The sequence below is a fragment of the Grammomys surdaster genome, unplaced genomic scaffold (assembly GCF_004785775.1).
Source record: "Grammomys surdaster isolate TR1022 unplaced genomic scaffold, NIH_TR_1.0 140, whole genome shotgun sequence".
NCBI classification, from domain to species: domain Eukaryota; kingdom Metazoa; phylum Chordata; class Mammalia; order Rodentia; family Muridae; genus Grammomys; species Grammomys surdaster.
This window is the reverse complement of record NW_021604598.1, coordinates 10,756,587-10,773,489: the sequence shown is the minus strand read 5'-3', so window position 1 is coordinate 10,773,489 and position 16,903 is coordinate 10,756,587. Positions and strand designations below refer to the sequence as shown.

General features: G+C 40.0%; 1 pseudogene; it reads left to right on the top strand.

Moving 5' to 3' along the window:
- The window catches only part of LOC114618086, a 105,238-nt pseudogene that overhangs the window by 36,050 nt on the left and 52,285 nt on the right, over positions 1-16,903 (top strand).

Sequence of the window (16,903 nt, the reverse complement as noted above, 5' to 3'; positions counted from 1 at the left end):
ATATTGAAAAAAAATACTATTTAGCATCAGGTATTGTAGTTCTCTGCTTTTTTTTTCAAACTTTCTACTCTTCTTCTGTGATGTCTCCTGAGTCTTAAGTATAGGGATTGGGTTGTAGATGTATCAATTGGGATTGTACATCCAGTGGCCACCTATTCTCTGAACTTTGGCCAGTTGTGGGTCTCTGTAATGGTCTCCATCTGTTGCAAGAAATAAGCTTCTTTGATGACTGATAAGTGCCACACTCATCTGTAGGTATAAGGATATACATTTTGAGTAAATATTGTATTAGTTTAGGAAACATAGCAGGTTGTCTTCTGGTATCTGTCTCTTCTCTAGCAATGGGAAGTAGACTAGATTTATGGTATCACAGCATGAATTTCTACTGATCAGATCCAATTAAACTGCTGTTGATTACTTCCAAATGAAAGCACAGATATTGGACCATTGGGGAATTGGACCATTGGGGAAATTTTGTTGGGCCTGTCCCTGTGGCTCACAGGCTTTATGATTATTGACTGCTTTCATCCTTTGGTGGCCTACATGGCACCTTCTGAGGCTACAAGAGCTAGTCCCGAGAAAGGAGGCTTCCATAGTAGTTCCAGTTCAATTTCTCTAAGTTCTCTATCTGAAGTGTGTGGAACCTTTCACAATGAGGTCTTGCCTTCATGTCTTGAGTTCCTTGGACAATGGCAAGAGTGTCTTGCTTGAGAGCATCTTGGATTCCTGACCAACAACTTACTGGCAGTTTCCTATGCCTGGCAGTGGGGTTTTTATTAGATAGTCTATTTCTTAAGCAGAGAGGCGGGGCACTATGACCTCATATAGTATGTAAATGTGTACATATAAATATATATGCTTATAAAATATTATATACTCTTATGACTTTCAGAAACATCCTTAATATTGTCTCTTCCTCCTTCCTCTGCATTAATCTCCCTCTTTCCTCCCAAGTTAAAGACCTGCCTTGCAGAGTTCACCCTTTATATCACTTCTATTCAATTATGCCCCTTCCACAGCCCCTCCCGACTCCCATGGTCCCTTTCTATTTTCTTGGTTTCTAAGTTGCCTCAGGTCATCTAAACATTTGGAGTTATTAACAAAGAAGAAAATTCAGGGTTTATTTCTCTGGGTCTGGGTTACCTCATTGAGTATAATATTTTAGTTTTTGTCCATTTACTTGAAAACTTCATGACTTCACTTTTTCTTACAGATGAATAGAACTCTATTGTGTTTATGAACTACATTTTCATTATCCACACATTCGTTGAAGGACTGAGTACACATTTGTATGGTAGGATGGCAAGTCCCTTAGGTACATGCCAAGTAGTGGTTAGTTGGGTCATAAAATATGTTGCCGCCAGCAGCTACAGTAGACCGGGTTCACCTGAAAGAGAGGCTGGGAAGGGACAGGAGGGTGGGAAGAGATGAAGCCAGGACAAATGTTTCTGATCAAGGCTCAATGCTTTAATGTTCAGCTTTCAATTTAAAGGGGGTAACCCACCCCCACCCCCAGAGTTCCTTCTGGCTTCATCCGGCTGGGGGTGAGTGGAAACCATCCTGCTGGAGGTGAGAGGAATCCATAGGTAATTGCGGGCCAGCCGGAGATGTCTCAAAACAAGCTCAGCAGGCAGTCTATTCTTCTCAGCTCGTGTACCAGGCTACAGGCAGACAGAAAGGCGCCAAGGCCAAAGGCAGGAAATGCCTACAGCCAGAGTCTTATTGTTTGGTCTATTGTGGTAAACAAGGCCCCTACTCAAGGCTGGGGGAAGGACACAAAAATAGATATACGTTTAGCTTTTTAAGAGTTCTCCAAGCTGATCTCTAGAGCGATTGGACCAGTTTGCATTTGCAATGCTGCCAATAGTGAATAAGGTTCTCCTCTCTCCACAGCCTCAGCAGCATTTGTTATAAATTGTTTCTTGATCTTAGCCACTCTGACTGCATCAAGAGGATATCTCAAAGTAGTTTTAATTCATATTTCCCTAATTGTTATGGATGTTGATCACTTTAAAAAGCATTTCTTAGCCATCTTTACTTCTTACTTTAAAACCTTGATTCGAAAACTTGGGTTATTTTCTTGACTCTGTTTTTGAGTTCCTCTATGTTCTAGACATTTACCTCCTAGCAGATGTGTAACTAGCAAAGATTCTCTTCCACTCTATGGGGGTCCTCTCTGCTGGGTTGATTGTTTCATTTGCTCTACAGAAGGCCTTAGTTTGATGAGGTCTCATTTGTCAATCGTCAGCCTAAATTGCTGAGTAAATGGAGTCCTACTCAGAAAGTCTTTTCCTATACCTATTTCATGGCAGGCACTACCCATGTTGTCTTCTAGAAGTTTCTGGGGTTATTTCATATGGATGTCTTTGAACCATTTGCAGTTGATTTTGGTGTCAGATACAGATCTAATTTCATTCTTCTACTTCTACAGGTGTGCATCCAGTTTCCCAAGCACTATTTGATAAAGATGCTCTTTCCTCCAGTGTGGGGTTCTTTGTTTTGTATTGTTTTGCTTTGTTTTTTGTTTTTTTGTCATCTTTTTTGTATACGAGATGTCTGAAATTCAGTTTACTCATATTTGGGTCTTTTACTTTGTTCCATTGATCTACATGCCTGTTTTTGTTTTGTTTTGTTGTTGTTTGCCAGTGCCATACTGTTTTTATTCCTATAGCTGTGTACTATAACTTCAAACCTGTTATGGTAATCACTCCTGCATTATTCATTTTACTTGTGATTACCTTGGGTATCTGAGGTCTTTTGTGTTTCCATGTGAATTTTAGTCCCCCCTCTATTATTATGAAGAATGTCATGGGAGTTTTGACTGGGATTACATTGAATCTGGAAAGTGCCTTTGGCAGGATGACATTTCAACTAAATCAATAATACCAACCTGTGAGCATGGGATGTCCTATATTACAGTTCATGATTTAGTCTATTGCACTAACCTGGGATTCTCTTTCTTCTGTCCCTATAATTTGAAGATTTGGTCTTTAAAGGGCATCTCAAAGTTTTTGCATATACAAACTTTTTGGTTGAGTGGTTCACATTCTTTGTTATCTTCATGTCATGATGGTCTGTCTGGAGTTGACTCATTCCATTTGTAAGGTTTCCCTGAGTTTTCCAATTGTTTCTGTTGTTGTTGAGTTTTTCAATTCCACCTTTATTACAGCTTGAGTTTTCTAAAATATTTTTTTCTCTCTTCATTCAATTTGTCTTTATTCAACCATATATTTGTACATATCAAGAAAAAGGAAGCTAAGCTACAGTGGTTAGTCTTCGCACACACTGATCAGTCATTCATAAACATTCGCATTCCAGCTCCTAAAAAATGCTTTGCCATTCCTCTTGAGTCTGGTTCATCTGGCTGTACCAGTTTCCCATGGGTTGAGCTTATGAAACAGCATCCGAATTACATAACACACAAACCAAGCAATAGCTGTAGCTATGTTCAATCTGTCTCTCTCCCACCTATGCCATCCTAACACTTCTTGGAGAAACTATTATTTTTTGGTATGTTTTCACTTTATTCAAAAGTTAATGGTTTTGGTTATAATTTCTTTGTTTTTGTCTCTTTTCTACCACAACAGTGAAATAGCTGAGGTTTAATATATTAAAAGATATATTTAAAAACACATTTATTTAGCTTATGATTTTGGATGCTGGAAGGCTAAATAGTATATATACTATAAGCTATGATGAGGGCATCCATAACTACATTTTCTGATCATGGATGATACCACACAGGGAGGATGTGCTAGAGAACAGATTACCTGAGGAGAGAAGGGAAAGAGAAAGTCAGAGAAGTGTTTATGTTTGTGGGGGATCATTTGCCTTTTAAACGTTATACCACTTCTGTAGTAAATCCATTCTAATATAGAGAGTAAAGAGTTTATATTAGATTAGATACTATATTATATTATACTATATTATATTAGAAAGGATTTACTCATCCTTCCTGAAGAGCCACCCTTGGTCCTTCTTCCTATCAGACCACCCATGCCCTACTAGTTCCTTTACCCTCCTCTCACGTTCTTCAGTGTTTCCCACTCAAAAGTTCCATCACTGTTAATTTTGTCACACTGTAGACCAAGATTCTAACACATGGACTTTTGGGAGACAACCTTAAAATGTGTATGCATCACAGTCATCTTATTAGAAGAGAACTAGGAATCTGAAGGACAAAGAAACAAGACAAGAAAGACAGAATCATCCAAATCTAGAGAGCAAATGGACTGTCTACAGCTTTTCATCTGTTCTAGATACTCCATAGCACAAAAGTATAGGCTCGGGAGTGGGGAGGGGAGCTGCAGAGGGAGCTCTCATTAGTCTTATCCTGGGTATGTTCATTAGAAAGGATCTAGAAGGTTAGAAATTGAATGTCCATAGCAGGAAAATTATGCTTTAAAAACGCCAAATAACCAAAATGTTATTTTTCTTTAATAATGTCAGTGCTTTTTTAAAAAAAAATGATATGAAATATTGCTCATGTAGTGATATTAAATGAGCTTTCTGAGTACCTTAGTTCATTTAGGCTACTATAACAAACCACAAAAATCCAGTTGACCTGTTAACAGAAGAAAAGTATTTAGTAGATTTCTAGAGGCACTCTATTCTCACTGTCTTCTTACATGGCAGAAGGATGGGGGAACTTCTGAGGTTTATTATAAGGGCATTAATCTCATCATAAGGTTTCCATCCCATGAACCAATCATATCCCAAAGACTTCATCTCATTCACCCACCTTGGTGGTTGAGATCTGAACATATGAACTTGGAGGAAGGATGCCTATATTCAGACATTCAGACAAAATTATGCTATTCAATTGTTGAAAATGTTCAAGCTTTCAGGCTTACTCTCTGATACTGAACTATGGTAAAGTGATGATATTTTTAATGATATAGACAAAATAATCAAAGGAGGAGAGACAGGAGCATGAGCAAGTGGAAGGGATGGGGAGAGTGAGCAAGTGAAAGAGAAAGAGGAGAGCAGAGAGAGTAGGAGAGAGGAGAGATGAAACAAGTAGAAGAGAGAGAAGTCTGATCAAAGACGAGGCTAAAAGGAACGAAATCTGAGATGGAATTGAAGCCTTTCTATATTAGAAAGGATTTATAATCCTCACAGAAGAAATTAGAAATTATATGTGAAGGACCAAAATAATTCAGAAAAAATGCACAAAAATTAAATTAAAAGATATATAAGTGATATCCCAGGGACAGAAGCAGAGCCATAAAATTGTATTGCAGGATTCACTTGGGGGTTAGAGTTGACCTTGTTCATCAATCTAAGGAATTTCATCTTGTCTCTTCTCTCTACTCCGTATTCCATGCCCTGGAAATACCTAATTTCCTGTAGGTACAGTCTCACTAGGCTCACAGCCCACTGGTAATAAGAACAGTGCAAACAACTATATTAGAATGCTGTGAAAATTGAGGCAAGCAGGCTTCAACAGAGGATCGAGGTTATCTCAAACTTCCCCACGTTATCAGAAAAGATGGCTTATGCCTCCAATGTACTGAAGAACTGATAGAGCTTAGACTTCTTTCTTGCCTTCTGAATGTCATGACCTAGCCTTTGTACATTTGCCCTGGAACTATCTTATGTGTCTTGTCAAGAAAACTCATTTGTCAGAGAGTGCATTTATTTGGTCTATTCATTTGATGTGAATGAGGAGAAACTTTAAACCAGGTGAGAATTAGGTGACACAGAAGAGTAATGTGTTTGATTTAATTACTGGTACATAGAAAAGGCTCAAAAAATAGAGTGATATTTCCAGCATGAAAGTACCTCTGTGTCAATAAATACCCACTCTTCCATTCATTTGACCACAGGAAAGCCATTAGCTTCCTTTATACCTCAAATTTCTTATCTACACAAAATGTTTATTAAAAATAAGAATAAATAAAAGTGCTTATCACAGAGAGAGTTGGTGACAATACAGGGTTATAAAGAACTTAGGTTTGTGTTTGGCATATGGTAAACTTTCAATAATCACAGATTACTGTAATTATGCGATCAGTATGTCCTTAGTGTCTGTATTGAAAAAAGGCTCATTTGGGCTTCTGTAAGAAAAACAAAGCATTGTTAAAAGTGTTAGGGGGTAGTCTCTGATAAACCATGAGGATTGAGAGGAGCTTCCAAGGCTGATCATTCTCTTCATCTTGGGCATATGGAGTCCACAATCCGTTGGTCAAAGCTTATCTTTTGGACTCAGGATTATAGCTAAATCTCTGGGTATTCTCTAGTGCAAACGTTACAGAAAGACAGATTGGATTGTTTTTGCCTAATTGCTATTTCTGCTCTTCAGGACTGCTGGAGATCAGGTGACACACATTACGGAGACTCATATATCTCAGAGACCTAAGGGAGCACGTGTAGCCTGTCTAACTGCAATGATGAATGTATTGTGTCAGATGCTAAGGCATTAATTGAAGTAAGTTTCTACATAAAACTCCATTAAAGTGTTTCTGATGTTCAGAGGTAATGAAGCAGTCTTCACTTCTCAGGTGGGAATTACCCTTCAACTTTTCCCAATCTAGCTAAGTGTATCTGTGTTCTTCATTATAACCAGTCAAGCTATGGCGTTGCCCATATCTGGTCATTTCAATACTTAGGGAGCATTCCAATAACCCACAGCAACAAACTAACTTTATGCAAGAAAGACTAGGTGTTTAACATTCTGAATGTAAAAAATGTTACTCTAAATATTGCAGGAAGTCAAGTTTACACACAAGTTGTCTCTAACTGGCTACATAGAGATTGAAAAGTCAATCAATCAATTATGGCAATACATTTCAAACGGGTTCAAGTACAGAGGTGGCACTGGGTTCAGAGACACTTTGAAGTGTGTGTCCATTTGATGATAATAAAAAATGTAATATCAGCTCTGGGGCTTGAATAAGAATGTTCTGTAAGATTTTCAACGTTCACCGTCACAGGGAATTTTCTTGGCTAACACTAAGAGTATTAAGGCTAGAGCTTTGCCTCTAGGATCATTATGCAACTAGACAACTTCATAATGCGGCTTAATTTATAATGCCCAGAATACCCGGACATCAACAGTTCTACACTTTAACATCCTGATTAACTGCTAAACAGTGGGCCATTTCTTTTCTCTTTCCTTCCTTCCTTCCTTCCTTCCTTCCTTCCTTCCTTCCTTCCTTTCTTTCTTTCTTTCTTTCTTTCTTCCTCTTTCCTTTCTTCCTTCCTTCCTCTCTCTTCTTCTTTCTTTTCTTTTTAAAAATTATTTTATTTATTTACATACCAGGCGTTGCCCCTTCCCAGTCCCCCCTCCCACAGTTCCTCATCTCATTCCTCCTCCCCCTTACCCCCCAGAGGGTGCTCCCTCACCAGTCCTCCTCCTTGCCTGGGACCTCAAGTCTCTCGAGGATAAGGTGCATCTTCTCCCACTGAGGCCAGACCAGGCAGTCCTCTGCTGTATATGTCTGGGAGAGGGGCACCATTGGACCAGCCCGTATATGCTGCCTGGTTGGTGGCTTAGTCTCTGGGAGCTCCTAGGGATCCGGGTTAGTTGAGACTACTGATTTTCTTGTGGAGTAGCCCTCCCCTTCAGTTTCTTCAATCCTTCACCTAATTCAACCATTGAGGTCCCTGACTTCAGTCCAATGGTTAGGAATAAGTATCTGTGTTTGTCTCAGTCAGCTGCTAGTAGGGCCTCTCATAGGACAGCCATGCTAGCTAGGCTCCTGTCTGCAAGCACATCATAGCAGCAGTAACAGTGTCAGGCCTTGGTGCATTCCCCCAACCCCCATGAGATGGATCCAAGCCAGACCAGTTACTGGACCACCTTTCCTTCAATTGTTCACCATTTTTCTCCCTGCATTTCTTTTAGGCAGGAGCAATTCTCAGTCAGAAGTTTTGACTGTGGATTGATAAATAACCACTTCCCTCCACTTGAGACCCTGTCTATCTACTGGAGGTAGACTCTTCAAGTTTCCTCTCCCCAGTGTTGGGCAGTTTGGCTAACGTCACTCCCACTGAGTCCTGAGAGTCTCTCATCTCCCAGGTCCTTGGTACCTTCTAGAGGGTCCTCCCACCTTACCTTCCACCGCCAGAGGCTGTATATTTCCATTCATTCTCCTGGCCCTCTGGACTTCTCTCTTGTCTCCTACCCCACCACCGCCATACCTGATCCTGTTCCCCTCTTGCTCTCCCCCTCCCCTCTCCCACCCAGGTCCTTCCCTCCCTCTACCTCCTGTGATTATTTTGTTCCCCCTTCTAAGTGGGATTGAACCTTCCTTACTTGGGGCTTCCTGCTTCTTAAACTTCTTACAGAATACAATCCTGGGTATTCGGTACTTTTTGGCTAATATCCATTTATCAGTGAGTACATACCATACATGTCTTTTTGGGTCTGGGCTACCTCACTCAGGATGATATTTTCTAGTTCCATCCATTTGCCTGCAAAATTCATGATGTCTTTGTTTTTAATAGCTGAATAGTATTTCACTGTATAAATGAACCATCTTTTCTGTATCCATTCTTTGGTTGAGGGACATCTAGGTTGTTTCCAGCTTCTGGCTATTACAAATGAGGCTGCTATGAACATAGTGGAGCATGTGTCCTTGTGGTATGGTGGGGCATCTTTTGGGTATATGCCCAGGAGTGGTATAGCTGGGTTTTCAGGCAGAAATATTTTCAATTTTCTGAGGAACTGCCAGATTGATTTCTCACAGGGTGACATATTGGCCTAACAAGTCCTAGCAATCCCTTCTTAGGCCACACTCAGCCTTTCTTCCTTATATTTGCAGGCAGTAGGTTAATTGGATGTTTATAAATAAAGGCTTTTTTGTTTTACTTTTTGTTTTGTAGTTCTGGGGGGTGGAACAGAGAGCTTTGTGATAGCAAATAGTTCTGAGGGCAGGCACTGTGGTGTGAGTTTGTAACTCTAACTCTTGGGAGGTTGTCAGAGGCCAAATCTTTTGAATTCCGTCTCCATTTTAGAGAACCTGACCTAAGTTTGAACTCAGGTAAACTAACAGGCTGATACCTAGCATTAGTTTCCAAGTTCCCCCCTAACAAAACTGGAGCCTAGCTCTAGTCTCTAGGGTAATCTCCAAAGGCCAGTGTCTCCAGGTTATAACTTCAAAAAGAGTAGTATATCCAGGTCATTCCCCTAACAAACCTGTACCCCAGATTACAAGCCCACCCCCTTCCTAATGACCATCAGTGCAGAGGAGAGCAGAAATTAAGTTTATGATATGACTCCTATCACTAGACAGTTATGTTAAAGACCACAGTAACTTTCCAACTAGACGCTTTCATGCTTACCGCCTGATTCCTGTTTACTGTAAAGCCTCGACCTGATAGATATTGGGGACTCCCCTACTACCACAACTGTCCTGAATAATGGCGGTGCATTAGTGGCACTGGAGCTAGCTCTAATAAAATAAAGACCCTGCTGTGAGTTGCATCAGATTGGCTCTTGTCTGTTTTGTGGGGGACCACTAACATTTCCCTGGCACTACAGCTGGAGCAGGGGGTTTGAGAGTTACATGTCAGGCTGGGCAAAAGAGAAAGAGTCTGTCTCATGAAAACAAAATGCAGTTCTGAGCCTTGCTTATTTTCCTGAGGTTTGTATGAATTTAAAATCAAACTTATGTTAGGTGTGACAGTTTTAAAGTCACAAAAGCTTGTGGTTATAATTAGAAAAGGCACATCACTTTTCAGGACAAGCTGAACAGGTAAGTCCTGACATGGAGATAGAATTAATGTGTAAGAGGGAAAGTTGAATCTTGAAAGTCCTTTACTTGACGAGGCCCGTGGGAGTATGAGGGGGCTTGTTGGATAGTGCCAGTGGGTACCACTTTACCATCCGTCCAAAGAAGCACATGCATGAAGAGACTGCCATGGTTCCTCTTTGATCCTTTTGAAGTTTTGACTGTGAAGGTGGGCTCCCAGCTGGCTCATTGGCAAAGCGGCTGGAGGTAATTTGAGGGTAAAGAGAGGAGAGAAAGCAACCTGCATAGGAGATGTGTGTGTTTGATGAGGGCAGATGGGACAACCAAGGAAAGGCCAGAGGCTCTCAGAGGAGACAGAGTTAACCTGGGGAGAATTTTGCTTTTCCATATCAAGGCACCAGTAGATTTGAATTTGAGATTTAGGGCAAAGCGGGGGTCTATGTATAAAGTGGATAATTAAGAGGTTGAGCCAGAACTCTTCATTTGACCTCAGGTGTTTGTTGGAAGTAGCAGTTAATTCTATAAAGAGTTAAGGAATTAATACTACTGATATTTCCATCTAATCAAAATTTTATGAAAGACGAAGGCTTTATAAGAAAAATATACAGACTAGGATAAAGAATCTACATTGCCTGCCTCAAGGGAAGTTCATAAAGGAGATTCTCAGGCATCTTCTTGCCCCACAGACCCTGGAGTTTTTGAGGTATGACAGATTTCCCTTGGGGAGTACATATTTATTCATTTTTATCTAGACTTTGAAAAAAAATAATACTAGAAGAAGGTCCTCATGTGGCCCCTGTCGTCCTGTCTGCCTGTCCTCTCCCGTTTATCCCCAAAGCACCACGGTCATTCTCCATCAGGATCCTCCCCTAACATTCTACAGCTCTGGCCTCAGTGTGCCTAGGAAAAGATGTTTAACAAAAACCCGACAAAGTTGTACACTCTTTCTGAGAGAATTAAAGGCTCTTTGGAAAGAAGCCTACAGAGAAAAATCCATGAAAACTCCTGTGCATTTACCCACTGGGGGGCTTTTAACAGATTTGCAGGTTGAGCTGAATTGAAGACATCATTCAGTTCAAATCTGTGGGGAAAACGTGAGGTAGATTAAGCAATGATTGATAAATTAAGTGGATAATTATTTCTATTTTTTAAAATCTTCACTTTAATTGCATTTTCCTTTAAATAGGATAGAAGTCTTGTGCTAAGTTCAGACAAGATATTTGATGTTTGGCAAACTAATAAAAAATCTGCGTTGTATAACAGAGAGTGACTCCCATCCTGGTACTCATCCACAGGGAAGGAGATCCTGGCCTACCGGCTCACCTATGTTAGAGGAGACAAGAATGGCCCTGAGTTCACTTGGTGACTGCCACTCAGATCTATATTTTACAGAGCACCCTTCCTAACCCACCAATTCTTCTTCTGAGTCCTTAGAAGAAAAGTGGGTGTATGGAAGTCTTGATGGCTAAATCTTGGTTATTAACTTGACACAGCTGGCAAGAAACATCTTCAACTGACAAATCGTCTTCATCAGACTGGCCTGTGAGGAAATTTCCATGATTGCTAATTGATGTAGGAGGGTCCAGACCACTGTTCGTTATCATATTATTCCTACACAATCAGGCCTTGAGTAGGTAAGAAGGGTAACTGAACTCAAGACAGCTAGCAATGGGCCTCTAGGATCTTTGCTTCAGTTGCCTCCTCCAGGTTCCTGCTTAGAGTTCCTTCTTGACTTCTCACAAAGATGGACTATGACTTATAAACCTTTTCCTCTGACATTGCTTTTGGACATAGAGTTTATCACAAGAGAAAACAAAGCAGAAGAGAAGTAAAAGGAGACAGACCTGTTCTTTTATAGTTCTTTGGGACTTTGAGCACTAGCATTAGGGCAAGCCCACTTCGAATGTAAGTGAAAGCTGACCTGTCACTTAGGGTCAACTTACTTTACTGCATTGTGAGTGTTTTGAAAAACTATTTCATTGGGATATAATTGATAAAGACTGTAAAAAGGAAGTTGCCTCCAGGGACCCCTAAATTCAGTTATTGCCTGTCCTCATTCTTGTGGTACTACTCTAGGCAGTCGCCAGATTGTCTATTGATGAGGACAACTTTGTTGTTTCATTTTGAATATGTGTTACTTTTTGTTCTTTTTCTTGATTCATTGCAATTTCTGTTAGACCCAGTTTGAGGTGAAATGTAAATGTTAAGTCTTTGTCTTGTTTCTGATCTCCTCCACCAAACACAGTGCTAGCTTTCTTTTTGTTTTGAATGACATTTATCAGGTTAAGAGAGTTTCTTTCTATCTGTAGTAGGCTGAAAATACTTACACAGAAGGAACTGCATTTTCTTGAGCATTTTTCTACCTCTATTAAGTATAATGTTTTTACTCTGCTGTTTCAATTAATTGAGTGATTTTTTTTTTAAAATAATGAATCTAACATAGCTGTGACTTATTGTGCTTCTTTATAGAACGTTGGGTTCAGCTGTCTGAAGCATCATTGACAGTTTAGTAAAGTGTTAAGAATTCACAGGGATATTGATCTGTGGGTTTGCTTTCTTGTGGTCCCAGCTTGGTTTAGTTCCAAAGTAACTCTGGACTCAGGAAGTATTCACTACTTTTCACTTTTCTTAGAAGAATTTTTACAATCCATGTTGGGTTTTTTCCCCTCTTAAAGGGTTAACAGAAGTCTCCCATGGAGTTACCTAGGTCTAAAGCAGAGCAGTGTAGATGAAGGTTTGAAGTTACACATTTAATTCCTTAGTAGACAGTTGGGTGTTCTACTGGTTTTACTTAAGTAGGCTTTGCTAATTTGTGCTGGGAGCCAACCTGACTCCATTTTGAAAGAATAGTTTAAGGTTTTGTTTTTCCTCAGCTATCAACTCCTGAGAAAGCAGATGGCCAATGGTCACTGTGCCCTAAGGAAAGTGATTGCTATGCCCTGAGCCAGTCAAAAACTTCAGGGCTGCAAGATATCTGCCGTGGCAAAACGCCCAGCTTCTGTGAAATTCCCCTAAACACATGATCCCCTTCCCTGCCTGTATAAATTGCCTGAAAAAAAATACAGCTTGATGGACCTTGATCAGAAAATTTGACATGGTCTCATTCTTTGCATCTCCTGTCCCTTCTATTCTCTCCCCTTTTCTTTTAGGGTACCCTGTCAAAGGTCCCGCAGGTCAGGGCAAGTTTGTATTTTTAGAGGATTTTAAGTTTCTTCTATCCTATTGAAATAATTCTTAAAATGCTGCCTTACTATATTTTTAATGTCCATAGATATTTTTGATGAACAGACTTTTAATTTCATTGATTTTGTATATTGCCTTTATATTTTCTGTTTCACTGATACCTATTCTGACTTCTATCATTTTTTCTTCTTCTGGCTTAAGGAATTTTATTTGTTCTTTTTCCTTATGCTAAAAGCTGAAATCACTCAGATTTTTTTTTTTTGGGAGCTTTCTTCTTCTTCTCTAAGGTTAGAATTTAATGCTACAAATTTCTTTCTTACTATGGTACTATACACGCCCCACACATTATGGCATTTTAATCTTTCATGACATATCTTTCATATGTACCATATCATCTATACAATATTACATTTATACAGTATATAATCTATACATCTATACAATCTATACAATATTAAATATTTTGTAATATATATTTGTAAGGTATATTTTACTACTGATTTTTTTGATTGATGTGCAGATGGGAATTTCCCCACATCTTTGTGTGACCCATTTTGTTTGAGATGAATACTTTTTTTTTTTTTTTTTTTGGTTTTTCGAGACAGGGTTTCTCTGTGTAGCCCTGGCTGTCCTGGAACTCACTCTGTAGACCAGGCTGGCCTCGAACTCAGAAATCCACCTGCCTCTGCCTCCAAAGTGCTGGTACTAAAGGTGTGCTCCACCACTGCCAGGCGAGATGAATACTTTAAAATTTACTAAAATTTGTCCTGTGATGTGGTGCATCTTGTTTTGCACTCTGAGTGATCTTGAAGAATATGTATTCTGCTAGCATTGAGTATGATGTTCTCTACATGTGGCTGTGGTCAAATGATTGTTAAATGTTCATATCTTCTATATCATTATTGCTTTCTGTCTGGCTGTTACCAATGACCAAGAACAGCAATGGGTCTTTAGGTATAATTGTGGACTTTCATATTCCCCTTTATACCACAAATGGTAGTTTGATTTAGAATGACCTGTGTAGGCTCAGAGACTTGACTATTTGGTCCCCGGTTGGTGGAACAGCGTGGAAAGGATTAGGAGGTATGGCTTTTGAAGGTCTCTAGTAGACTTGAATATAGCAACCATGGTTCTGGCAGGCCTTGCCCTTCTCCCTCATTCCCTCTGCCTTGCTGAATTGTTAGATTACATTTCTAAAGCTATCACCAAGGTCTATTTCCTTATTTGGCCACTTCCATCTCTTGAGGCTGACCATCAAGTCCAGCTATCAAAGTCCAGCAAACTTCCCTACCCTAATTAACATGCCTGATCAAAATGAACCAACTCATCCTGGGAAACACCAGGTTTCCCTTTTTTCCTTTAGAAACTGCCATTTGCTTATGTATGGGCCACTTTTGTCTCTCTCTATTCAAAGGTAGTCCTTTGTCCTTTTGGGGCAAATATCTCTTCCTCCCTCTCCTTCATTCCTTTTCCTTCTCCCCTTTGTCCTCTATCTCCTGTCTTGTCTCTTATTCCCTGCTCTTTGTCCCTCTGGGGCAAACAAATCTTTTGTGCTGAGAACTTGGTCTTGGTACGTTCTGTGCAAACACAGGTCCTTTCAGCCTTGATGGAGGAGGCCTGCACCAGAAATGTGCTTTGAAGTTTCAGAAGCCCATGCTGTCCCCACTTAGTTTTCTCTGCCTTGTGCTTGCGGATCAAGATGTGAGCTCTCAGCTACTGCTCCCATGCCATACCTGCCTGTCAGCTGCCACAGGTCCTGTCATGATGGTCTTGAGTTTTGACCCACTGGAACCGTGAGCTCCAAATTAAGCCCTTTCTTCCATAAGTTTCCTGTATCATGGTGTCTTATCACAGTGGTGGAAAAAGAATAAAGAGTGCTTTTCTTTCTTTTACTTTTTGAAAGTTTTAGCTGCATGATGTAGACTTGCCACATCATCTCACTGAATCAATTCATTTATCACTATGAAATGGTTCCTTTAATCTGGCAAGACCATTTCCTTAGAGATGGACTTTCTCTGTTGCCATTCATATTTCCTTTAATAATATGTCTTTCCCATCAATTTCAATCTATCTTTGCTTTTATATTTTAGATGCATTTCTCATAGTATAATTTTTCCTTATTTTCTTCCTTTTTTCTTTCTCTCTTTAGATTCCAACATGAGGGCCTTTATCTTGCAGTTGATTTACTTATGTCATAGACATTTACAATAGTCATTGATGGCTGTATTTAAATTTATCACTTTTCCATTTAATCTGTTTGTTCTTTGTTGTTGTGGATTTGGTCCGGGGAAGAGTGCCTCCCACCCCTGCTGCTGGGTCTAGTGCAACAACGATAGAATATAGAATATAGAATATAGAATATAGAATATAGAATATAGATTTTAATAAGTAATAGCTCAGGAATATAGGAGGGGAGGTGTTAACCACGTGGAGATTTGGGAGTGGCCCAGCCATTGAGCTGCTTAAGGCATTTTAAGATATAAGGCTGCACACACACACACACACACACACACACACACACTTGTGTGTGTGTGTGTTTCATTCAGGAAACCAGAACATTGGAGCAGTAGTGAGGAACATGCTGCAGCTGCTGCTGGGTCGATTTGAGGAGAGGTTAATTGGCTACCGCAACACTTTGTTCCCCTATTAATTTTTTCTTCCTCTGCATTAAACATGTTTTATAATTTCATTTTATCAGGGTGCTTGATGTTTTCAGATTCTTAGCAATATTATTGAGTTTTGCTCTGGGATGCATGTATGTTGCTAAGAAACATCTCAAGTCTGTTTGGATCTTTTCTAAGAAGATTAATGTAGGGACCAAAGGAAACACTGAGTGACTGAAATCCTGAGCAAATGTGTAATTTGACAGGCACAACCTGTTGAGGTCTCAGAGACCAATTGGCTCATGGTAAATTAACAAACCAGGCTCACACCAGGTTCAGACTGATGGCAATGCTTTCCTTAGGAGTTCAAGTGAGTGTTTATTGGTGGATGATGAGCGAGTGCTAAGACTGGCAATGGTGGGTGCTTCATCCTCCTGGGTATTTACAGTAATGAGAGTGCTGGCCTAAAGAGACCCCCTACTGAGACAGCTAGTCCCTCCCCCTGTGCTGTGCCTAATAAACACACAGGGAAATCAACTTCACTGTATGTGTGTCTGTCCTTTCTTTGTTTACTTGTTGACATGGTTTCTGGACCCAAGTCACACAGGTTGAGGCAGACTAGAAAGCATTTTATCTCAGGCTGATTTTTTTCCCCACTCTCCACATCCATGTAGGCAAAAATATTCCAGAGTTCTCTCATACTTTCAATCACAACTTTGTTTGTGATGTCAAATGATAGACACACTTGTTCAGGAACCCTTTATAGATCCCTTCTCTTTTTCCACATAGGTCCCTTCTTTTTGGTAATCTGTTTACATTCTAGCTTCCTTGATTTCCATGAAATCCCAGCTGCATATCCACTATGCAGGCTAGGAGCTACAATTTTCTGGGGAGTCCTTCTGCTTATTTGTGCTATGAACTAAAACTTTCCCCCATGTGGAACGATGGGGCACTAATAGAGCTAACATTATTATTTGTCTTTACTTTTTCAGCAATCATGGTCTCTGGTCTTGATTTTTGAGGTCTAGTGTCTTTACAACCATTATCTCGTCCTCCTGTATTGTTCCTTTTTAGGTATTTGGAAGAGGATACTTTCTCTAACATCGCTTACTAGTCCCAGTGTTCCCATTCGAATGATCAGAGGTAATGATAGAAGTACCTATAGAAGTAAGAAAGCCAGAAAGCAGTCATTGGACAGGGCTGGTCTTAAGGGGAGGGAGCTAGCAGAATACAGGTGATATAAAAACAGAGAGGAAGGATTTTGGAAGTGGAAAATTTAAGCAGGGACAGGAGTTTACAAATTATGAACATTGGGGGAATAGGAGTTAACCAAAATGAAGAGTGTGTAAAAAAGCCATGTGGAATCTTATTACTTTGTAAGTTAACTAAAAAGTATAAGAGAAGGAAATAGGGGGAGGG